Raw genomic sequence first — 24,657 nt, forward strand, 5'->3', positions numbered from 1 at the left:
GGATGTGACCTGTTTAGCGTAGGATTAGGGGCAATGTTAAAATCACCTGCCCAGATAATTGAATAGTGAGGGTAGTCATTTAATTTTTCTAGAATCTCCTTTACAGCTATCATGGGGGACTCAGGAGGGGATTAAACATTTATTAAGCAGATTTGGTGGGATTGTATTGATCCTAAAAGAATAACATCGCATTCGTCATCATCTGTTATACATTTGTCCACAACCAGGGGCAAGGAGTTTCTCAATTGAGTGATTACTCCTCTGTGTTTGGTGGAAGAGGAGTGTGAAGAAGCGCGGATGAGCCGCCGCCATGAGTCAGCGGCAGGCGGCTCTTTCCGCGCATAGTGTGCCTGGACACGGAGAGGCAGCCGCCTCCTCTCAGTGTGAGGCGGCTGTCTCCGTGCAGGGCAGAGCGGAGCGCGGGGAAACCGCTGCGTCGGACGCGGCGGTTAGCGCGCATGTCCCCGCTGCGGAGACACCGCAGAGCGGGGCTGCTGTGGCTGGGACTCGTAGTCCATTTAGATTTAGAAGGACGCGCGTGCGCGCGGAAAGGCAGGACCTATATGGCAACCAGAATCAGGTCAACTGACCAGGCTGGTCAGCTGACATCCCTGCCTCCTCTCATTGGTCCAGCACTTAGGGTGGTGCTGGAGAGATCCCCGTGTATATATACTGCTAGTTGGTCATTTCTCTGGTGTCTGGTGTTGCGAACACATACGTGGGAGCACTCAGACCTGTAGTCAGATCCTTAAGTGTGCCGGGACCAGCTGGAGCTGTAATCCTACACGTAGCTAGATTCTGTTGATAGCTAAAGTACTAGTTTGATTGTGATTATCTGTTATGACTTTTTGCCTGCCTGACTATCCTCCTGAACTCTGATCTTGTACCTCGATATTTCTGATACTCTGTTGCCGAACCCTGCCTGTACCTTAGACTCCGCCTCTGCCTACTGTATCTGTACCTTATCTGTCCGTGTGTTTACTACCTGGCTTGTCCGACCTCGAGAACCGACCTTACTGTTGGAGGCGGTTCCCCGTCCTGTTAGTGACACTTCCTCCAGAGTGTCACTTTCAGACAACCTTCCTACTCTTTCAGCCTGACTCCTCCCGCCTTGGAGAGTTCAGGTCTTTGGAAGGAATCTGTGTAGTACTCCTTACTACACTGAGGCCTAGTCCTCTAAGTGTTACTGTTGCACCTAACACTACACTCTACTCAGGTGAACAGAGGTTAGCTGGTATATCGGATTATCGGTGATACTGCAGATCACTTATAATCTGGTATATATCTGTATTCCCAGTGATACTGCAGATCACCGGTAATCAGATCCTCTCTGTGCTTCACCGATCGTTACAAGGAGGAGGCAAAGTGTCTCTGAAATTGGCTATGGAAGTATCTTGGGGCAGAAGTTTTAGTAAAATGTGTTTCTTGAACACAAATGATATCTGGAGAACATATTCGAAAGTCTATGAAGGCTTTGCGGCGTTTGTATGGGAAGTTTAGCCCATTTGCATTATGGGAAATGATGTTTAGGGCAGCCATTTCTGTTTGATATATACAGCTGAGGGAACAGATGAAACAGTGTCACTGTGCCTCCTTCTCCTCTTGTAATTCGGACCCTTGTTTTGTTCATTAATCAGAGATAAGATCTGTGCCAACATAAAAACATGCATTAGTAAGAACCAGACCAACATGGTCTAACAAGAAACCGTGTAGAAACTCTATTAGAGACAGAGGATATCATCCTCTGGGTAATTGTGAGAGTTGTTAGCAATAATAAGAGGCTGGCAACCCGGACCATTGTGTAGGAGGCAGCACTTAGAGGTTTCGACTACCTTCCACTGTGCAATAATTTCTGCGTAAGCAATTCAAAAGATAAATTTGTGTGAACCAACAGCGCCATCTAGTGGCTAACATTAAGTAGCATTAACTCCTACAAGGAAAATTTTGGTTAAAGATAACAGGATGTGTTCATTGTGGGGAAATTACGAACTAGGAGGGCCCCAAAGTATTATGCATATATGAAAAAGGCATATATGGTCTTCTGTGATTAAATATAAGAGGGAAAACCAGAGTTTTTCGGGGTATTCTCTGTCTGCAAAAAGTGATGTTAGGAAGGATCATGGAGTTTAAAGTTCCAGTGGTGCGATGATCTAATAATAGCACATTGAATGAGGTCTTCAAAGATATTTCAACTAGGTTGACCGTGTCCCTTGATGAAATGTCTGATGTCTATGCTCATATTTATAGGTAGCATTTTCCAATGGAGTGGACTAACCAGTTAATAATAATAGAAACCTTATGCGGCAGTCTCGGCAGAGGTTATGAGAGAATAGCATGGGCAGGCGTGAATATGTTTGTAAATGTTGCATATGGGAAGGCCGGTACTCAGTATTTCAATGCGAATAATGAGAACCATTACGGGCTGAGCAGTTTAGTGTATGGGGCCATATGGAGTGTGTAAAATCAACAGTACTCACGGAACCTTAAGAAAGCGGTGTTCAATGGCGGATCATGATGCCGCGTTGTAGGTAGTAGTCAGGAGGTCTCCCAAAAAGGGAGAAATTTCAGTGAAGTGTCGACCCGAAGGCGCCCTGACACTGATATATAGAAATAAGCTTTAGTAGTCCTCAGGGTGTAGGATCTTGTGCAGATCTTTGGCGGGTACGTCTTGCTGACCAGATCCTTGCCGGTCATGGCGGGTGTTGCGATAGTGGAACGGTGGGCATGGGTTTCAACGGTATCCGGCGACTTCCAAGTGTCTTCGGCCCTCTTCAAGTGTGCGATACACATAGTTTTCTCCACCATGTGTGAACGCTAATTTGTTTTTCTAGAGCGTCCACCCCGCCTCTCCCAGGTCTCGGATCTCCGCGGTGATGTCTCTGACTGCCTCCTGCAATTTGAGTCTGAACACCGTCTGGATGTTAGCTATGAGTTCATCTTGATTCGGGGCAAGTGTAGGTGTCAGGACAAGCTCCCTTGGCGGAGACGAGGTCGAAGGGGATTGCCTGTCCGAAGTGGACATGTTGCTCCATGGCATCTGCGGAGCTCCCTCGGCCATCGTGACTCGGGAGGGGCGTTTAGAGGCTGGAGCCTGAAGTTTCGTAGAAGCCTTTGGGGTTTTCAAATTGTTTTCTTCTTTCCCCTTTCCTCTTCTAGACATGTTTAGGGGGAAAACCAGGAAGGTGTAGAGCTGTTGGTTCGCTAAAAAGTGCTATATCTCGCTGTAGAAGGCAGATGAAGATCGGAGCAGCAGAGGATCACATGTGTTCACTCCGGCGCCACGCATGCGCCCCCTAGGGTCACTAATTTTGTGTACCATGCGTATGGGAATTCATTTGAGATTGATCAATTTCTTGCATGTGGCACATTGGTAGTTGTCTGTGCTTGTCTGCCCGGGTGGCCTACAGTATGTGACCCGCACAAGCAGGGCAGCCAAAAAGAGATTTTCCGAACATAAATGTAACGATTGGTGTCAGCACGCAGAGAGAATCTGATTATTGGTGATCTGCAGTATCACCAAGAATGCAGATATATACCTGATTATTGATGATCTGCAGAATCACCGATAATACAGATATATTGCTAATCTCTGGACACCTAAGGTATGTGAGTGTTTGGTGTAACAGTAATACTTTGAGTAGTGCACATGCTGAGCAGGTGATCATAAGCAGTGAGGGAATACTGCTCTGAAGAACACAGAGCCTTCCAGCAGCCTGAGGCTCCCCAAGGGATGGAGTCAGGCTGGAGGTCGGAAGGATCAGAAGGTGAGTGACACCTGAAGGTGGATGTCGCTACTGATCTGGAGACTATCTCTTAATGGGAGAGATAGCTCTCGAGGTCGGGCAAGCCAGGTCGGCAACACACGGTCAGATAAAGTACATAGACAGAAGACTGATTCGGTATCCAAGGCTGGCAGGGTTTGGCAACAGAGTATCAGATATGCGAGGTACCGAATCAGATGACAGAAGAGTAGTCAGAAAAGCAATAAGTCATAACAGATATCAAACAATGCCTAGTCTGTGTGTGAGGTCCTTGGTCTCTATACCCCGGAACTAGTCTGAAGTATAACAGAGTGATATGTACAAGTTCCCTAGTCTTAGGTGCGAGGTCCGTGCTCTCAGCACCCTGGAACTAGTCTGGAGTATAATACAGATGACAATACAGTTCCCTAATCTGAGTGCAAGGTCCGTGGTCTCAGCACCCTGGAACTAGTCTGGAGTATAACACAGATTGACAATACAGTTCCCTAATCTGGGTGTGAGGTCCGTGGTCTCTACACCCTGGAACTAGTCTAAGCATAAACAGAATAATAACACAAAGTTTTTAGCTCAGTGTGAATTCCCAGGGACTCCTGGTTCAAACACACTGTGAGATCTGACAAAGGTCTGAGTGCTTCCACGTACTGCTCTGGAGTCAGCTGATCGGCGTGATCAGCTGACCTCTCCTTGCCCAGTATGAGAGTTCTGCCTCTCAGCGCGCGCGCGTGTATTCCTAAGCCTGTGTGCACTAACAGACCCAGCCACACCAGACCCACGCTGCTGCGTGCAAACTGCCGCGCTGGACGCGGAACCAGCCGCCTTACTGTCGTAACATGCGGCGGCTTTTCCGCGTTCTGCCCTGTTACCAGCCGCACATCACTGCGTGCAAACCGCCGCATTGGACGCGGAAACAGCCGCCTCTTCAGCAGCACATGCGGCGGCTTTTCCGCGTTCTCTCACAATAAATACAACATTTTGCATCCTGAGAACAAATCTCATAGCGTTCCAGAACACTTTTCATCTGTGCATGGTGGGTCGCTAGATGGAATTAGGTGTTTTGCCATTGATCGGGTCAAACCACATTAGAGAGGGGGCAGCACTATTAAAGGATACTCGAAGTGACATGTGACATGATGAGATAGACATGTGTATGTACAGCGCCTAGCACACAAATAACTATGCTGTGTTCCTTTTGTTCTTTCGCTGCCTGAAATAATTAAATATCAGGTATGTGAGTGGCTGACTCAGTTCTGACTCAGACAGGAAGTGACTACAGTGTGACCCTCACTCATAAGAAATTCACCTTTTTATCTTTCTTGCTCTCAGAAGCCATTTTCTGCTAGGAACGTGTTTTATAGTTGGAATTTCTTATCATTGAGGGTCACACTGTAGTCCCTTACTGTCTGAGTCAGAACTGAGTCAGCCACTTACATACCTGATATTTAACTCTTTCAGACAGAGAAAGAAAAAAAGGAACATAGCATAGTTATCTGTGTGCTAGGCACTGTACATACACGTCTATCTCATCATGTCACATGTCACTTCGGGTATTCTTTAAGCCCCTCTCGCAACTGGAGACCCATTGGATACACCAGCTGAATACTTTGAAACCATATGGGTTAAATTCACATATTAACCTGAACCGTTTTATTAGGGATGAATGAGGCTTGTTTTAGAAAATTAATGATGTAACTTGCCCCCTTGTTCTTAATATGCTGTGAATTGTGGTATTGGTTTGGATAACTATATGTGAAGGTCTAATTTACTTATTATTTTATCATTTTAATATTGTATCATTTTATAACATTGCATAATTTTGTATTGATTTTACATAATTTTGTATTGATTTTACATAGTATTTATATGATTTGCATAATTTTGTATTAATTTTACATAGTATTTGTATGCTATTAGAGTGGTTTGTCCATTCCCCCCTCCTTACTGTCGGAGGAAGGGGAGGAGCTATTTGTATATAAAAGGAAAGATCGTCATTGTATGTATTATCCCCTGATGAAGGCAACAGCCGAAATCCGGATTGGGAATTGTATTAACCTTGATGTGCTATTAAACAAGAAGCTTTCCAGTAAGTGTACATGTGTATTACGCAGCCTTTCAACTGTGGGCGCAGTCTGCACTATTGGTTTTTGTATTCTCTCGCCTCTGCATCCAAGAAGCTAGTCGATGGCCCTTGGAACGCAGCATGGAGCGCAGAGGGACTGACATATTCGGTTGCCATGTTTGGAACTAACAGGCGGCAAACTTTCTTCACATGTGTGGTATTTTCCGTGCTGATCCAGACTTATTCCTGCTGGCCGTGAGTAAACTTTTCACATTACTTACCATATGGATATCACGGCAGCAGGTAATGTAACTATTGTTCAGTTGTGAGCATGCAGGATCTTTAGCTTTAGCTTTATTTAGCGCTGGACTCTTCCATCACTATTGACTCTCCATTAATGCAGGACATTGGGACTAGCCTTGAAAAGCCTTGAGCAGCTTGTCTTACACGTGTGCCGCCTCCTACATTTTGTGTGGTCAATCCTGATAGCTAGCTGTCAGGAAGTCCCTAGGGTTAGGTGCCCTCCTGAAAACTACCTTTCCTCTGACTGGAATATTAGGGCCTAATACTGGATCAAGTTTAAGCACCCCCATTGTTTTCCTATAATATTTTCAATATTTTAATAGGATTGGTTGAAGTCCGTAATAAAGGGGACCTACAACCCTTTCTTAAGCCTGTCCCTGGTCATATTTAACAAGACTGCTCTATCTTGTTTTCCCACTGAATCTCTCATCTCTGTTTCTTTCATATCCCCTTTTGGCAAATCTATTAATTAAAACCACTGACTGTACAATTTGTCTGTATTGGTAGCATTTTTATACAGTCTGCAGAATTGTCCTTTGTGACAGATTTAATTCCCTTGGGGTGGTGACAAATCTGTATTGAGATGAACCCATTTTTATCTGTGATTTTAAAATAAGTATCTGTGAACAATCCTTCATTTGTGCAAGTGTAAGCTAAGCTGTCATTATTAACATCAAGGTGTTCAACAAATTGTACAAAAAAAATGTCATTGCCGCCCCCCCCCCCCCCCCCCTCAAAATAAAGTTATTGTCTATATAGTGCATCCAGGTAATAAACTAGAGTAAATTGAGGAAAATCTATGAAAATCTCCTCCAATAAATTTTCCATGCTGCCTGCAAATTTAGCGCTCATGGCAAATCCTGTCTTTTCTAGGAAAAATTATTATTCAAACCAAGAGTAATTATGTTGCAGTTCAAAGATCAAGAATGTAATTTGTTCCTGAACCATATTAAAAGAGGTGTGGCTGTGCATATTGAATGAGTCATACCCTGTGGGCAGAATGAAAGGCACTGCAATATATCATAATGGCAGGTTGCAAACTTCAGCTTCCTGTCTGGGCTCAGAGAGGTGAGTTTGAGCTAGTGAGCTAGACTGCTCCCTTTTCCTGACACTAACATGGCGGAACTGAGACTTCTACTTCCGGCCATCAGGACACTGACGAGAGATGGCGGAACCATGTCCATAGCTCCTGGGATGCCATTTGGCATTTGTACATTAAGTTATAAAAGCATTATGGTTGCAGTATCTTCTCACACCACTGATGAAGCTAAAGCAAAACCCTTCTGGTGAGGAGGAGACATTGCCAACGCTGATACAAATAACTTTGGTTATAGTGAAAGGGTCCATGTCACACGGACCCTGGATGTGAACTTTTCCACATTTTATTGAGACTGCCTACATCCCCGTCAGGAGGCTTTTTATTTGTCACTTAAACAATAAAGGTTTTTATAAAAAGTAATACTACATTTAGATTGCTTTTTTTTCCTTGGATACTTTTGGGACCATACCTTGGAGGATTATTGAACAGTGATAGGATGGAGGCTCATTTGAGAGCTGTTAGCCACTGGAAAAAAAACACATACGCAATGCAACCTATAACTGCCGTCACTCGTGTTTTGGTAAGCCTACTACTATCCTGGGTGATGGGCACGTGTTATGTGCTGAAGCTTCAGTGATGAACATTATTTATTTGAATACAACTGGAAGGACTTGTGTGCTGATTTTGGATCAAGTTTTGGACTGCCGGTGAGCATTTATTTGGCAGCACATTTTTCTAGATGTGAACAGTTTGCGCTGGCTATTACTGTTTTTAACCACTTCACAACTGAGGGATTTTACCCCTTGAGCACCAGAGCAATTTTCACCTTTCAGCGCTCCTTCCATTCATTCGTCTATGACTTTATCATTACTTATCACAATGAAATTAACTATATCTTGTTTTTTTCGCCACCAATTAGGCTTTCTTTAGGTGGGACATTATGCCAAGAATTATTTTATTCTAAATATGTTTTAATGAGCACTTGTACAAACTATGAGATAGAATAAAGGAGGAGTACGGCCTGATTGAATGCAAACAAATCTTATTCAGAAAAGTACAAAACTTTTTTCAAAAACTTGCTTGTTATTTTAAAACTTCAAGAATAAAATTCCACCATGATGGCCCATCACCCTCCCCATCCATGCCCATTCCCCCCAGGTATCCCCGAAAAACCTCCCCTTCCTAGTCACCAAATACCCTTCTAAATCATGTGCACATGTAATGCTCTGGCTGCGCAGCCCTAATAGATGGTATATAGTGTGGAAACGGCCAGGTTGCTTAGTCTGAAAAATGTTGCTGGATACATCACCAGGGGGGATTATGAATATTGTGGAAAGTCCACTTGAAAAATTAATTCAAAAACATTCCTCAAACATGGATAAGAGCTTTCTTCATATCACATGAAATCCTGCAGTGAATATAGTCCATGCACACAACCATCCGATGGAGCAAACGCAGTTCTCAGCGTCTCATCAGGCTACAAGATCACCTCAGTATTGTATATCAGCATGGCAAAGCACAGTCTTGTGTTGCAGCACAGTGTAGCACATGCAAGTTAACTCATAGAAAGCTTGGCAAAAAAGTGCATCAGGCAGTAGTTCAACATGTATCAGAGTTGTGCAGCGGTGAAAGCACAACAGGTGCAGATCAGCCAATCAAGCAAGAAGTGCAAGAAGTGCATAGCAGCAATTCATATGCAAGCAATGTTGGCAATGTCTCTGTGCGAGCAAACAATGGCAGCTGAGATAGGTTTGTAAGGCCTGTGCCCAGAGGGCTCTTACTGTATCCTCCGGTATGAGGCTTCAGTATGTTCCATTGGAGCAGAGCCTGGAGAGACTAGCCGAGTCACTGGTGATGGTGGTGTGTAGAGTAGGATCAGGGGCCCAGTTTAAGTGGCATGGAGGCATGGAGGAGACACCCTCCTGGTGGAGGACGGCGTCCTCGATTGATTTCGCCGGACTCTGCCGGCTTCTTCAGGAGGCGTGTCTCTTCGTGGACTGCGTTGCGTCTATGTGCAGGCCGCCGTCCAATCCGGCTGCAGGACACGGCATCTCCCGCCCCCACCCCAGGGCCAACGCGAGCGGGGAGCGGAGCAGGCAGACACAACGGCGCGCCCGCCAGGCCCCGCCCCCCGCAAGCAAGCCCCGTTTTAATGGGAAAATAGGAAAAAATGTGGGAAAAATCATTATTTTTCAGTTTTCGGCCATTACAGTTTTTAAATAATGCATGCTACTGTAATTAAAACACATGAAATGTATTTGCCCATTTGTCCCGGTTATAAAACTGTTTAACCACTTCCCGACCGCCTAACGCACAGAGGCGGCCGGGAAGTGGAGCCCTGAAGGACCGGCTCACCCACAGAGGCGGCGGTCCTTCTAAGGGCATGGGTGGAGCGATCGCGTCATCCGTGACGCGATCCTCCGCCCGGGATCGTTACTCGGGCATTTTGTCTCCGCTCGCCGGCCACTTAGCAGAGCCGGCGAGCGGAGGAATCCGCATAATTGCCCAATCAGAGTGTATAAGGCACTTTGTTAGGTAAACAAAGTGCCTTATACGTGCTTCCTCCTCGCCTCGTGGTCTCATTGTTCCAGAGACCACCAGCGAGGAGGAAGCACTTGTAAGTCTCACTGCACGCAGCTTGATTTTGCCCACAGCCTCCCTGATCACCCACCCCAGGCCTCATACCCCCCCTGATCACCCCAGCAGACCCCTGCCCAGCACCCTTGCACCCCTGCAAAACCCCCACCCCCCCCCCACCTGCCACTAACTAGCGACGCTGCCCTTTAGTTTAGGTCCCTAACTGCCTCCTAATCACCCCTGACCCCCCCCCCTACCTTTAGATCACCCCCAGACCCCATCCCAGACTACCCCCCTGTATACTGTATACAGCTACCTTATCCCCTGATCCCCCTCTGATCACCTGTCTATCACCTGTCCATCACCCCTTAGCACCCCCACCCATCAGAGCAGACCCTAACTGCCCCGCGGGGGTAACCGATCACCTGCCCAGGCCCTCGATTGCCCTCATACCCCCCTTCTGATTACATCCCCTGCTCTTTGTTTACATCTGTCCTCCCCAGCGATCACTAACTGATCTGCGATCAGTAACCCCCTGTGTCTGCCTCTCATCAGATCAGGACTCAGTCTGCCCCGTGCAGGCTCCTGATCAACCCCCCACCCCCTCAAATCGCCCTCAGACCCCCCCCCCCTAATCACCGTCCAGTGCATTGTATTTGACTGTGCTGCGCTTGTATTCGATTGTGCTGCGCTTGTATTCGATTGTGCTGTAATTGTATTTGATTGTCCCGTGATCGGCTTCGATTGCCCCGTGATTGTTTGATTGCCTGAGACCCCACTTCCCACCACACCCAACCCCACCCTCCCCCCCACCACACCCAACCCCACCCCCCCACCACCACCACCTTCCGAGTGCATCAGATTTGCTTGTGCTGTGATTGGAGTCGATTGTGCTGTAATTGTATTTTATTGTCCCGTGATCGACTTCGATTGCCCCGTGATTGTTTGATTGCCTGAGACCCCACTTCCCACCACACCCAACCCCACCCTCCCCCCCACCACCACCTTCCGAGTGCATCAGATTTGCTTGTGCTGTGATTGGAGTCGATTGTGCTGTAATTGTATTTGATTGTCCCGTGATCGACTTCGATTGCCCCGTGATTGTTTGATTGCCTGAGACCCCACTTCCCGCCACACCCAATCCCTCCCTCCCCCCATCACCTTCCGAGTGCATCAAATTTGATTGTGCTGTGATTGGATTCGATTGTGCTGTAATTGTATTTGATTGTCCCGTGATTGTTTGATTGCCTCTGAGACCCCACTTCCCACCAACCCCAATACCTCTCAAATACTCCCTTTTTGCTAGGTAGGTGCTCTTTTTTTCTGGGTAGTCTCGGAGGAAACCCCCATAAATTTAGTAATCCACAATGGCAAGAAGGGGGCTTTCCGATGACGAGGTGTACAGGTACATGGACCAGTCGGATGAGTTCTTTTGGGAAGAATCATCCGTCGAATCTTCCGGGTCCGAATTTGAACCTGTAGAAAGCAGTGGTTCCTTGACCGAAAGTGATGACGAGGCTATGGTCCCGGCTAGAGCCAGGCGTTCCAGACCCCAAGTCGTTAGACCGCAGGTGGCGCAGGATCCGCCTCAAGGGCAGCAGGGTGGTGCTAGCGCTGATGATAGTTTTCTTGGTGAGGCAGGCACCAGCAGCGCAGCATCTCCTGGACTTAGTGCCAGTGCTTCCGTAGACCCTGGCGAAGTGGTGAGCGTCAGCATGGAAGTTGAAACTGGTACGGTGGCAAGTGCAGTAGTACCCCCATCGCAGCCACCAATAAGAAGACGGGCCCGTAGTACCCATAGACTCCCAGAGGTGCTGGCACAACCAGATTGGCAATCCCCTGATTCTGCCGCACCCGTAGTGCCCCTTTCACCGCCCAGTCTGGAGTCCAGGTGGCGACAGCTCATCTAGGAACGGCCCTAGACTTTTTGCAGCTGTTCATCACCCAGGTTCTCCTGGACTTAATTGTGGTTGAGACCAACCGTAAAGCCACACAATTCATCACCGAGCACCCGGAGAGCATGTATGCCCAGCCTTTCGGGTGGAAACCAGTCCAAGTTTCCGACATTAAAATCTTTTTGGCCCTTATCCTTCACTTGGGACTAATGAAACAGAATGTACTGCGGTCGTATTGGTCTACGAACCCAGTAAATCATGTTCCCTTGTACCCTGCTGCCATGTCCAGGACACGATTTGAGTCCATCCTGCGCTTCCTGCACTTCAACGACGACAAAACCTGTCATGAAAAGGGCCACCCTGCTTATGACCGGCTCCACAAAATTCGGCCCCTCATAGACCACCTGTCATCAACATTTGCAGATGCTTATATCCCTGAACAGAACATCTGCGTAGACGAGTCCCTCTTACGCTTTACCGGGCGCCTTGGCATCAAACAGTACATCCCAAGCAAGCGCGCCCGGTATGGGGTGAAACTGTATAAGCTCTGTGAAAGGGCCACAGGCTATACATGTCGTTTTAGGGTCTATGAGGGAAAAGACTCAAAATTGGAGCCGGTCGGATGCCCTGACTACCTGGGGAGCAGTGGAAAGGTTGTGTGGGACTTGGTGTCACCCTTGTTCCAGAAGGGGTACCATCTTTTTGTGGACAATTATTACACAAGTGTGGCCCTCTTTCAGCACTTAAAGTTAGAAGGAATCCGATGCTGTGGCACTGCGCGGCCTAGTCGCCAGGGCATCCCCCAACGGCTCGTTACCACCAGACTTCAACGGGGGCAGAGGGCCGCCTTGCGTACTGAAGACCTGCTCGCGGTGAAATGGAGGGACAAGAGGGACGTTTACTTTCTGTCCACCATTCACACAGACACGACAGTCCAAATTCAACGGGCAACTAAGGTCATTGAAAAGCCCCTTGTCGTCCACGAATATAATGTCAACATGGGAGGGGTGGACTTCAATGACCAGAGGTTAGCGCCCTATTTAATTTCCCGGAAAACAAGACGCTGGTATAAGAAAGTGTCTTTTTATCTGATTCAATTGGCAGTTTACAACAGCTTTGTTCTCTACAGTAAGGCTGGGAGAACTGGATCTTTCCTTCAATTTCAGGAACAGATCGTTCTGGACATCCTGTATCCAGGAGGTGCCAGCCCCCCCCCCCCCCCCCCCAGATGCAACTAGCCGACTGCATGGAAGGCATTACGCCTATCAGCTTCCGTGTGCCCCAGGTCAACGCATCCGAAGAAAACGTTGCCGTGTCTGCAGCAGGGCTGGAACAAGGACTGACACCGTTTATTATTGTCCCCACTGTCCTGACCAGCCTGGCCTATGTGTAGGGCCGTGTTTTGAGAGGTACCATGAGCAGGTACACTATTAGAACCTAGGGAACTCCAGACACAGGAGTAGGCACACACTCAGTGGTCTTTCGCACATTGTCGCAGGGAGAGGAGAGGTAAGCTTGAAAACCAAACGGGTAAGCATAAAAGTGGCAAGAAGGATCGGTTTCCATGCTTGATATTGCTGATCTGTCCTGGGTTGGCGATATAAGACGGCATGTTTGAATTTCCCTTGAGTGTGGACACCCCCAGGTTTATATGTGATTTGGGCCTATGATGATGCTTTAATGCCACACAGAGTCATCTCTATTGGCAGGCATATTGCTGTATCCTACAGGCATAATGCTGTATACTAAAGTTCTGAGGCCCAGTCACATAAGTTGGTGGCTCACCCTGAGTGCAGGGTGGCACGGGGTGTCTCTCTCCTGAGGTTATCACTGCCATTGATGTGGAGGAAGATCTGCCATTGATGTGGAGCAAGGTATGTTTGCCGTTCATTTTTCCTTTCAGCCCAGAGTGCATTACCCGTATACCCAATATAAGGAGTATAGCAGAAACTCCTAATACTGGCCATACATGTAATGATTGCAGAGACCCTAAAATGCCAGGACAGACTTCACAAATGACCCCATTTTGGAAAGAGGACACCCTAAAGTATTATGTGAGGTGCACGGTGAGTTCATAAAAGATTTTAGTTTTTGTCACAAGTTAGCAGAATTTTTTTTTTTTTTTTCTAACAAAGTGTAATTTTCTGTTTACTTGTGACAAAAAATAAGATTTTCAATGACCTCACCATTACCCTCATGGAATACCTTGTTGTGTATTCTTTCCAAAATGGGGTCATTTGTGGGGTTTGTTAACTGTCCTGGCAAGTGGGCGGGGTGCTAAATTGTGAGCACCCCTGTAAAGCCTAAAGGTACTCATTGGACTCTGGGCCCCTTAGCGCAGTTAGGGTTCAAAAAAGTGCCACACATGTGGTATCGCCGTACTCGGGAGAAGTAGTACAATGTGTTTTGGGGTGTATTTTTACACATACCCATGCTGGGTGGGAGAAATACCTCTGTAAATGGACAATTTTTGTGTAAAAAAATCAAAAGATTGTCATTTACAGAGGTATTTCTCCCACCCAGCATGGGTATGTGTAAAAATACACCCCAAAACACATTGTACTACTTCTCCCGAGTACGGCGATACCACGTGTGGCACTTTTTTGCACCCTAACTGCGCTAAAGGGCCCAAAGTCCAATGAGTACCTTTAGGATTTCACAGGTCATTTTGCGGAATTTGATTTCCAGACTACTCCTCACGGTTTAGGGCCCCTAAAATGCCAGGGCAGTATAGGAACCCCACAAATGACCCCATTTTAGAAAGAAGACACCCCAAGGTATTCCGTTAGGAGTATGGTGAGTTCATAGCAGATTTTATTTTTTGTCACAAGTTAGTGGAAAATGACACTTTGTGAAAAAAACAATAAAAATCAATTTTCCGCTAACTTGTGACAAAAAATAAAATCTTCTATGAACTCACCATACTCCTAACGGAATACCTTGGGGTGTCTTCTTTCTAAAATGGGGTCATTTGTGGGGTTCCTATACTGCCCTGGCATTTTAGGGGCCCTAAACCGTGAGGAGTAGTCTGGAAATCAAATTCCGCAAAATGACCTGTGAAATCCTAAAGGTACTCATTGGACTTTGGGCCCTTTAGCGCAGTTAGGGTGCAAAAAAGTGCCACACATGTGGTATCGCTGTACTCGGGAGAAGTAGTACAATGTGTTTTGGGGTGTATTTTTACACATACCCATGCTGGGTGGGAGAAATACCTCTGTAAATGGACAATTATGTGTAAAAAAAATTAACAAATTGTCATTTACAGAGATATTTCTCCCACCCAGCATGGGTATGTGTAAAAATACACCCCAAAACACATTATACTACTTCTCCTGAGTACGGCAATACCACATGTGTGGCACTTTTTTGCAGCCTAACTGCGCTAAGGGGTCCAAAGTCCAATGAGCACCTTTAGGCTTTACAGGGGTGCTTACAATTTAGCACCCCCCAAAATGTCAGGACAGTAAACACACCCCACAAATGACCCCATTTTGGAAAGTAGACCCTTCAAGGTATTCAGAGAGGGGCATGGTGACTCTGAGGCTGGTCAGTGAAAAAGACTCTGTGGCAGATTTCATTTTTTTTTGGTGCAAGTTAGAAGAAATGGAAACTTTTTTTTTTTTTTTTTTTTCTCACAAAGTGTCATTTTCCGCTTACTTGTGACAAAAAATAATATCTTCTATGAACTCACTATGCCTCTCAGTGAATACTTTGGGATGTCTTCTTTCCAAAATTGGGTAATTTGGGGGGTATTTATACTATCCTGGAATTCTAGCCCCTCATGAAACATGATAGGGGGTCAGAAAAGTCATAGATGCTTGAAAATGGGAAAATTCACTTTTTGCACCATAGTTTGTAAACGCCATAACTTTTACCCAAACCAATAAATATACGCTGAATGGGTTTTTTTTTATCCAAAACATGTTTGTCCACATTTTTCGCGCTGCATGTATACAGAAATTTTACTTTATTTGAAAACTGTCAGCACAGAAAGTTAAAAAAATCATTTTTTTTGCCAAAATTCATGTCTTTTTTGCTGAATATAATAAAAAGTAAAAATCGCAGGAGCAATCAAATAGCACCAAAAGAAAGCTTTATTAGTGACAAGAAAAGGAGCCAAAATTCATTTAGGTGGTAGGTTGTATGAGCGAGCAATAAACCGTGAAAGCTGCAGTGGTCTGAATGGAAAAAAAGTGGCCGGTCCTTAAGGGGTAGAAAGCCCTAGGTCCTCAAGTGGTTAAATTATGTCCCTATCACAATGTTTGGCGCCAATATTTTATTTGGAAATAAAGGTGCATTTTTTTCAGTTTTGCGTCCATCCCTAATTACAAGCCTATAGTTTATAAAGTAACAGTGTTATACCCTCTTGACATAAATATTTAGAAAGTTCAATCCCTAAGGTAACTATTTATGTATTTTTTTTAATTGTAATTTTTTTTTTAATTACAAAAAAAAAAAATTGGGGAGTGTGGGAGGTAATGAGTTAATTTTTTGTGAGTAAGTAAGTAAAAAATGCTTTAGGGTGTAGTTTTACTATTTGGCCACAAGATGACCACAGTAACTTTTTGTTTATGCGACCTGCAAGCATCCGGAAGGACGCTTGCAGGAAGTGCTATGAGGCTGGGAAACTTTTTTTTTTCCACAATGATCGCGCTGCTTCTCATAGAAGCAGCGGATCATTGCGGGGCTTAGATCAACTAATGGGAATGGTTTTTCCCGTTCATTGATCTCCGGGTGAGCGGGCGGCGGCGTGCATGCGAGCGGGAGTGCGCGCACGAGCGAGCGGGAGCGCGGGAAGTACGGATATCTCCGTCCCTGGTGGTGAAAGGATGGAAAAAGGGATGGAGATATCCATACGGCTGGGGGAAAAGTGGTTAAAGTACCAGTTTGCTCCTAGATTTGCCTACCTGCACAATCTCCCACTTAATCAGCTGTATTGGTGCCTGAATTGAAAGCTGTGCATTCTGCAAATGTTTTCATTTCAATACATTTTTATTGAAGAAATCGTGACATGAACAGAAAATCACAGCAGAGTAATTTGAGTCAAATATCTGAAGATGAACATATCAACAACCAAAAGCCTCAGTATCCATCAGATCATAACATTAGGCTCAATACAGATTCTAAAAGCTCAGAGCGTAACAGCAAAGGAATCTACAGGTTAGCATATTGTGATAAAGTTCATTATTTTCTGTAATGTACTGATAAACATTAGACTTTTATATATTTTAGATTCATTACACACAACTGAAGTAGTTCAAGCCTTTTATTGTTTTAATATTGATGATTTTGGCATACAGCTCATGAAAACCCAAAATTCCTATCTCAAAAAATTAGCATATCATGAAAAGGTTCTCTAAACGAGCTATTAACCTAATCATCCGAATCAACTAATTAACTCTAAACACCTGCAAAAGATTCCTGAGGCTTTTAAAAACTCCCAGTCTGGTTCATTACTCAAAACCGCAATCATGGGTAAGACTGCCGACCTGACTGCTGTCCAGAAGGCCATCATTGACACCCTCAAGCAAGAGGGTAAGACACAGAAATACATTGCTGAACGAATAGGCTGTTCCCAGAGTGCTGTATCAAGGCACCACAGTGGGAAGTCTGTGGGAAGGAAAAAGTGTGGCAGAAAACGCTGCACAACGAGAAGAGGTGACTGGACCCTGAGGGAGATTGTGGAGAAGGACCGATTCCAGACCTTGGGGGACCTGCGGAAGCAGTGGACTAAGTCTGGAGTAGAAACATCCAGAGCCACCGTGTACAGGCGTGTGCAGGAAATGGGCTACAGGTGCCGCATTCCCCAGGTCAAGCCACTTTTGAACCAGAAACAACGGCAGAGCGCCTGACCTGGGCTACAGAGAAGCAGCACTGGACTGTTGCTCAGTGGTCCAAAGTACTTTTTTCGGATGAAAGCAACTTTTGCATTCCATTTGGAAATCAAGGTGCCAGAGTCTGGAGGAACACTGGGGAGAGGGAAATGCCAAAATGCCTGAAGTCCAGTGTCAATTACCCACAGTCAGTGATGGTCTGGGGTGCCATGTCAGCTGCTGGTGTTGGTCCACTGTGTTTTATTAAGGGCAGGGTCAATGCAGCTAGCGAGCCATCTTGGAGCACTTCATGCTTCCATCTGCTGAAAAGCTTTATGGAGATGAAGATTTCATTTTTCAGCACGACCTGGCACATGCTCACAGTGCCAAAACCACTGGTAAATGGTTTACTGACCATGGTATTGCTGTGCTCAATTGGCCTGCCAACTCTCCTGACCTGAATCCCATAGAGAATCTGTGGGATATTGTGGAGAGAAAGTTGAGAGACGCAAGACCCAACATTCTGGATGAGCTTAAGGCTGCTATTGAAGCATCCTGAGCCTTCATAATGCCTGAGCAGTGCCACAGGCTGATTGCCTCCATGCCACGCAGCATTGAAGCAGTCATTTCTGCAAAAGGATTCCCGACCAAGTATTGAGTGCATAACTGAACATAATTATTGGAAGGTTGCCTTTTTTTGTTTTAAAAACACTTTTCTTTTATTAGTCGGATGAAATATGCTAATTTTTTGAGATAGGAATTTGGGGGTTTTCATGAGCTGTATGCCAAAATCATCAATATTAAAACAATAAAAGGCTTGAACTACTTCAGTTGTGTGTAATGAATCTAAAATATATGAAAGTCTAATGTTTATCAGTATATTACAGAAAATAATGAACTTTATCACAATATGCTAATTTTTTGAGGAGAAGGACCTGTAAATGATATAACATTTGCTAAACGGGCACCTAAAGGTTTCACCAGAAACATACACATACATACATTATCATACTGAGATCGCTACTCGTGCGCCCTCCGTCCCACTCATGTTTTCCTTTCCTGGTGCATTTCCATGGCAGCATACTATGGTTCTGGCCCCGCCCCTAAACCCTATTGGACACCATAACTATAAATTTGTTGAGCGTATCACTCACCAGTGTTCTAGTAACTATAGTCCTCCAGGTTTGGAGGGTGGGTTCGTATGCTGCCATGGAAATGCACCAAGAAAGGAAAATTTCCGATAGGTAAGTATTAATTTTCATGTTTCCCTGGTGCTTCCATGGCAGCATACTATGGGATTTAACTAGCAAGAACAAACAGGGAGGGTAAAGTAACACTATTTTTTAACATTAGTAGGATCAGAAATTGATTTTCCCACATATAGAGATGGCCCGAACGGTTCGCCGGCGCACGGTTCCAGGCAAATTTTGGGTGGTTCAACTTTTCCAGAAGTTCGATTCGCCCCCATAGTGCACCATTAGGGTCAACTTTGACCCTCTACATCACAGTCAGCAGGCCCGCTGTAGTCAATCAGGCTCCACTATCTCCTGCAGCCACCCCACCCCTTATATAAGGCAGGCAGCGCCGGCCATTATAGTCGTTCGTGTCCCTGTAGTAATTAATGAAGGGAAAGCTGCTGGCAGACTCTCATAGGGAAAGATTAGTTAGGCTCTTGTAAACTTGTTAGCTTGCTCCAGGCTGATTGTTATTCCTAAAATAGCACCCCACAACAGCTCTTTTGAGAGCTAATCTTGTTCTTGTGGGTTTTTTTTTTTACTTTCCTACCTCTCCCTCCTTCCTCCCTCTCTCTCTCTCTCTCTGATTTTGTCTTCCAGGGATTTGTAGGCTGTCAAAAGCAAGCTCACATACATTGGCCAGGAATCGAACCCAGGTCAACTGCTTGGAAGGCAGCTATGCTCACCACTATACCACCATTGGCCGGGAATCGAACCCAGGTCAACTAACATTACAGACTGAAGCCAGCCATTTCACTCATCTCTTCAACTACAAGAAAGGCCCAGGACTAAGCAGTAGTCTTAGCTACAGTAATATCTATGTTACGGCAGGGCCCTTATTACACTTTCTCTTACAGAGCTATGGAAACCGTTTTGCCCATGCAATAAAGCGAGGTGCAAAAACGAAATCATGCCTAGCAGGGGATGGTTTCAATCCATCAACCTCTGGGTTATGGGCCCAGCACACTTCCGCTGCGCCACTCTGCAGTCTGCTTACATTTGTATACAATCTTCAAGTTTAAGAAGGGTACATTAGTTGAAATAGTTACTCTACAATCTATTTTACACCAAGGCCCTAATGACACTTTCTCTTAAAGCGGAATATAACCCTGCATTTCAACTTTGCTCTAAAACATTATTTACAGCATATTATATGCAAAAAGCATTTTTTTTTTTACTAGACCAGCATTGGAAGGGTTAAACACAGAGGTTTTAAGTTCCGTGCAGACGTTCAGATAGTTACATTCTATTTAGTTATATGTATATATTTAGAAATGTTACACACTCTTTGGCTGTCCTCCAACTGAGAGAGATGAGTCACAATAAACACTTAGATACATATTTGTAAACAAAAAGTATCTAACTCAACTTCGGATGCGTGTGCAGAAATCTCTAGGGACTTTAAAGCCCTGTGTAACCCTTCCAATGCTGGTCTAGTAAAAAAAAAATGCTGGTTGCATATAATATACTGTAAATAATGTTTTAGAGCAAAGTTGAAATGCAGGGTTATATTCCGCTTTAAAATGCAGGGTTATGGCCGCCGATTGGCCCATGTGGTAAAGCAAGGTGTAAAAAACAAAGTACACCTAGCAGAGGATGGTTTCAATCCATCAACCTCTGGGTTATGGGCCCAGCACACTTCTGCTGCACCACTCTGCTGCCATACAGTGAATGCTTCGTTGTAGGAAAAAGTGGTGTTAAACTTCTTGGACCAGACTTACTTCCTCCCTCCAAAAGACACACATACATCCCCATAAAATAATTTAGCAGCAACTGCATACACAGTGTCTGTGGCACAATCGGTTAGTGCATTTGGCTTTTAACCGAAAGGTTGGTGGATCAAGCCCACCCAGGGACGGCCTTGCCTTTTGTGTTCAACAGTTGTCCGAAGAGAACCCCAGATAGCCATTTAGCAGCAACTACATGCACAGTGTCTGTGGCACAATCAGTTAGTGCATTTGGCTGTTAACCGAAAGGTTGGTGGTTCAAGCCCACCCAGGGACGGCCTTGCCTTTATTGTTCAACAGTTGTCCGAAGAGAACCCCAGATAGCCATTTAGCAGTAACTACATACACAGTGTCTGTAGCACAATCGGTTAGTGCATTTGGCTGTTAACCGAAAGGTTGGTGGTTCAAACCCACCCAGGGACGGCCTTGCCTTTTGTGTTTTGTGAAGGGAACTAATGTACCCTTCTTAAACTTGAAGATTGTATTCAAATGTAAGCAGACTACAGCGGAAGTGTGCTGGGCCCATAACCCAGAGGTTGATGGATTGAAACCATCCTCTGCTAAGCATGATTTCATTTTTGCACCTCGCTTTATCGCATGGGCAAAACGGTTTCCATAGCTCTAAGTGTAATAAGGGCCCTGCCGTAACATAGATATTACGGTAGCTAAGACTACTCCTGGGTAGGGAAGAGACAGAGAGCGCTCCGTAGTGCATTAAATGAGGTATGCTATTAAGCAACAAATAAAAACTTATTACACTCACATTTAGTGATATGTGCTAATGCCGTGCCCGTGACTCCTCCAGTGGGTTGCCTCAAACCAAACGTAGCCTAGCCGGGGCTGGTGGTGCAGCTGGAAAGCGAGAGAGCGTCCGTCCGGGGCGAGCGGTGCACAGCCTCTGCCGTCTGACGTTACTACCGGTTTCGGCGTAAGTCCACGCCTTCCTCAGACTACTCCTGGGCCTTTCTTGTAGTTGAAGAAATGAGTGAAATGGCTGGCTTCACCCTGTGATGTTAGTTGACCTGGGTTCGATTCTCGGCCAATGGTGGTATAGCGGTGAGCATTGCTGCCTTCCAAGCAGTTGACCTGGGTTCAATTCCTGGCCAATGTGTGCTTGCTTTTGACAGCCTACAAATCCCTGGAAGACAAAATCAGAGGGAGAGGGAGGAGGAAGGGAGGAAGGATTACACATGCAGTAGTTTAGGTCGGCAATTTAGCATTAAATGTGATTTCTGCCCTTAAAACACTGCTTTGCGTGAAAACTAATTTTTTTCCGGGACTTTTGATGTCTATCCCAGTCAACCATGTCTCCCCCCAGGTGTTAGATGCCTTGAAACATCTTTTCCATCACTTTTCTGGCCAGCATAAGTTTTTCTAATTTTTCAAGTTCGCCTCCCCATTAAAGTCTATCGCGGTTCGCGAACCTTCCCAAGTTTGCGAATGTTTCCGGAGGTTCGCGAAACTAAAATCGGAGGTTCGGGCCATCTCTACATTTGAAGAGCTAAGGACTGAAGGGTCATCTCTAATATTCAACAAAAGTATATGTCGAGGACCATCCTGCAGCTTTAAAGATTGTGGCTGTAGACACACTGGCAAGAAATGCTCACAACGAATTTATACTTCTGGTTGAAAGAGCTAATGTCTGACCAGACAGACCTTAGCCTTAAACACACACAGCAGATTAATTTCCGAATCCAAGCAGCTAACATCCTGTAAGATGCTTCTTAACCTTTTCTGTAACCAGAAGGAACAGAAGATGATTTGACTGTCTAAAAAGAGATCCGCAGATCACAGAATGTTTCAAAGAGCACGCCATGTTCAGAGGATGTATTAGAGACAGATTGGCTTTAACCTCTTCTCTGATAAAGTTGAACTATAGATATAAAATAAACACAGTTTCACTTACCTGGGGCTTCCCCAAGCCCCCAGCAGCCGTCCTGTCCGCTTCTCAACGAGCCTCTGTTCTCCTGCGGCCAGCTACTTTCGGTTTCGCCGCCGGGCCACTGTGCCTGCGCGGCTCTGGCCAAGCCTATCCTTTCTTTGCGTTCCCCGCTATTGCAGAAGGGAACGCGAAGAAAGGATACGCTTGGCAGGGCTTCTCTGGCCTCGACGCTGGCCTCGACTTACAAGTCAAGGTATGGGACCGAGCGGCGCCGGGGGTCCGGAGACTCGTGGAGATTCGGCGCGGGACAGGACAGCTGCTGGGGGCTTGGGGAAGCCCCAGGTAAGTGAAACAATGTGTTTATTTTATATCTACAGTTCCGCTTTAAAGACAATCATTATCTAGGGAGAACACTGATACCGCTTTGAGTAAAAAGTTCATCACTGGTGTTAGGGTAACTTGATCATGATAAAAGCTTAGATCTTTGCAACCTAGAGCATGCAATTCTGACACTCTTCTAGCAGATATTGACATGAGAAACGCTACTTTATATGTCAAATTCATCACAGACAGACATGGATGAAAAGGAGGAAAACTAAGCAAATCCAACAGCAACATTAAATTCCATTTGGGATATACATTTCTTCTAGGAGGTTTCATTTTAAGAGCTGCCTTTAAGAATTGCTGCAAAAGATTTAAGGCACACTTGTCTCCAGAAAATGAGAACAGTGCGGTCACCTGGACCTTCAAGGTATTGTAGCTAAAACCAAGCTCAAATCCTGCCTGAAGAACGTCTAAAATATTATTTACTGATGGGGAGAATGGATTAAAATTGTCTGTAGAAACAAAGTTGTGAACCTATTCCAGACTTTCTGGCATACCACATTTGTTCATACTTTCCTTGCTGTCTTAGAACATCCCAACTTAGTTAACTTCTACCCTTAAATATACAGGCCACCAGACAAGATTTGTGAGGTGCTGGTTGAGACAACAACGGCTCTGAGACAACCGTTTCATAGAGACCGAGAGAAACATTGGCTCCGTCTGAGATAATTGGAGAAGAAGTGGGAACCATAGTCTGTGCGGCCAGTATAGAATTATCGAAAGAACTGTTGATTCCACTTGACTCCACGACAGGTCCACCAGGAGACTGGACTGCCCATCCCTGGGACAGGAAGAACAGACAATGTTTAAATAGCCACCTCCCACCGCCTACCTTCAGTGTTCTTCCTGTCCCCGGGAACGACAGATGGAGTTTTCTGGGCTGCCGGGGCCAGAGGGTGAGTCCAGGGGAGTGCTATAGCTTCCTGGTTAGCATCCCTCTCGGTCGGGTGCAGCGCTCCCCTAAGCACGGAACTCCGCTCCACTTAGTGGATGTGGAAGTTTCTCCGCCTGTTGCGGCACACGCATGCGTTCCAGGGCGGCTGTGCATCCCATCATGACGGCATCGGGTGGAAGTCATTGATCCCGGCTCTTCCACCAACTGGGGGCGGACCAGACTGCACGTGGGACGCCGCACTGTGCGGCGTTTATTTGAATAGACACTTGTTCGAGAGAATAGCAGCTATAGCAGTCCTAGACTGACGCTGCTGGAAGGATCCGCCGCTACCTCTGCCACCATGGAGCTTTCCTCCTCTCAGGCCACGGGGCCAGCCACACAAGCTAGTACAAGCCAGGTAAGCACTTGATACTGGCAGGGGATAGGGCAAGTTTGTGGCAGCTCACTTATGGTGGTTCTGTTCTTTTGCAGAACCCAAGACCTGCTTCTTCTGTGGATGAATCTGAATCCAGAACCTGTGGGATCTGTTGTAAAAAAACTTGCTGTTTCCTAACCAAAACCCTTATGTAATGCTTGCATTTTGTCTGTGGTGAAGCATGAAGGGGGAGACATGCTTTCAAATTTTCAGGATCAGTTATCTGAAAAATTAATGCAAATGTTTCCACTGCTTTACCATCAGAGTCAGCAAGATGAGGATGCTGACTTACCAAGGCCATTTCAACAGCCAAGGTTTTTGGGTCCTCTTCGGAGGAAGCAGAGCCAGCTGGGGGGTCTTCTGGCCAGGAAGACAAGCCACCTAGGTGCTCCTCTAGGGGTAAATTTAAGTTACTCCCTGAACAATCAGATGAATTATTGGAATTTATTTATTTCGCTCTTAATATTCAGTCTGATTTTCCGAAACCCTCTACAGTTGAAGATGAGATGTATTCGGAACATTTAGTGTCTAAAGGGTTAGTGTTTCTGGTTCACAAAACCATGCGTGACTTCATGGAAACAGAGTGGAAGGAACCAGATAAAAAGCTGGTAATTAACAAAGCGTTTAAAAGACGCTATCCATTCAATGAAGAGGAACAGTCTAAATGGTCAAAAT

At 45.6% G+C, this 24,657-nt stretch overlaps 1 protein-coding gene and 1 non-coding gene across 2 annotated transcripts in view; both read left to right on the top strand.

Moving 5' to 3' along the window:
* The window catches only part of LOC137514739 (hepatoma-derived growth factor-related protein 2-like), a 659,630-nt gene that overhangs the window by 569,612 nt on the left and 65,361 nt on the right, over positions 1–24,657 (top strand). The window lies entirely within an intron of this gene.
* On the top strand, positions 20,464–20,537 carry TRNAK-UUU (transfer RNA lysine (anticodon UUU)). The gene has a single exon. It is a non-coding gene; the product is annotated as a tRNA-Lys (tRNA).

Source organism: Hyperolius riggenbachi, chromosome 1 (genome assembly GCF_040937935.1).
Source record: "Hyperolius riggenbachi isolate aHypRig1 chromosome 1, aHypRig1.pri, whole genome shotgun sequence".
NCBI classification, from domain to species: Eukaryota; Metazoa; Chordata; class Amphibia; order Anura; family Hyperoliidae; genus Hyperolius; species Hyperolius riggenbachi.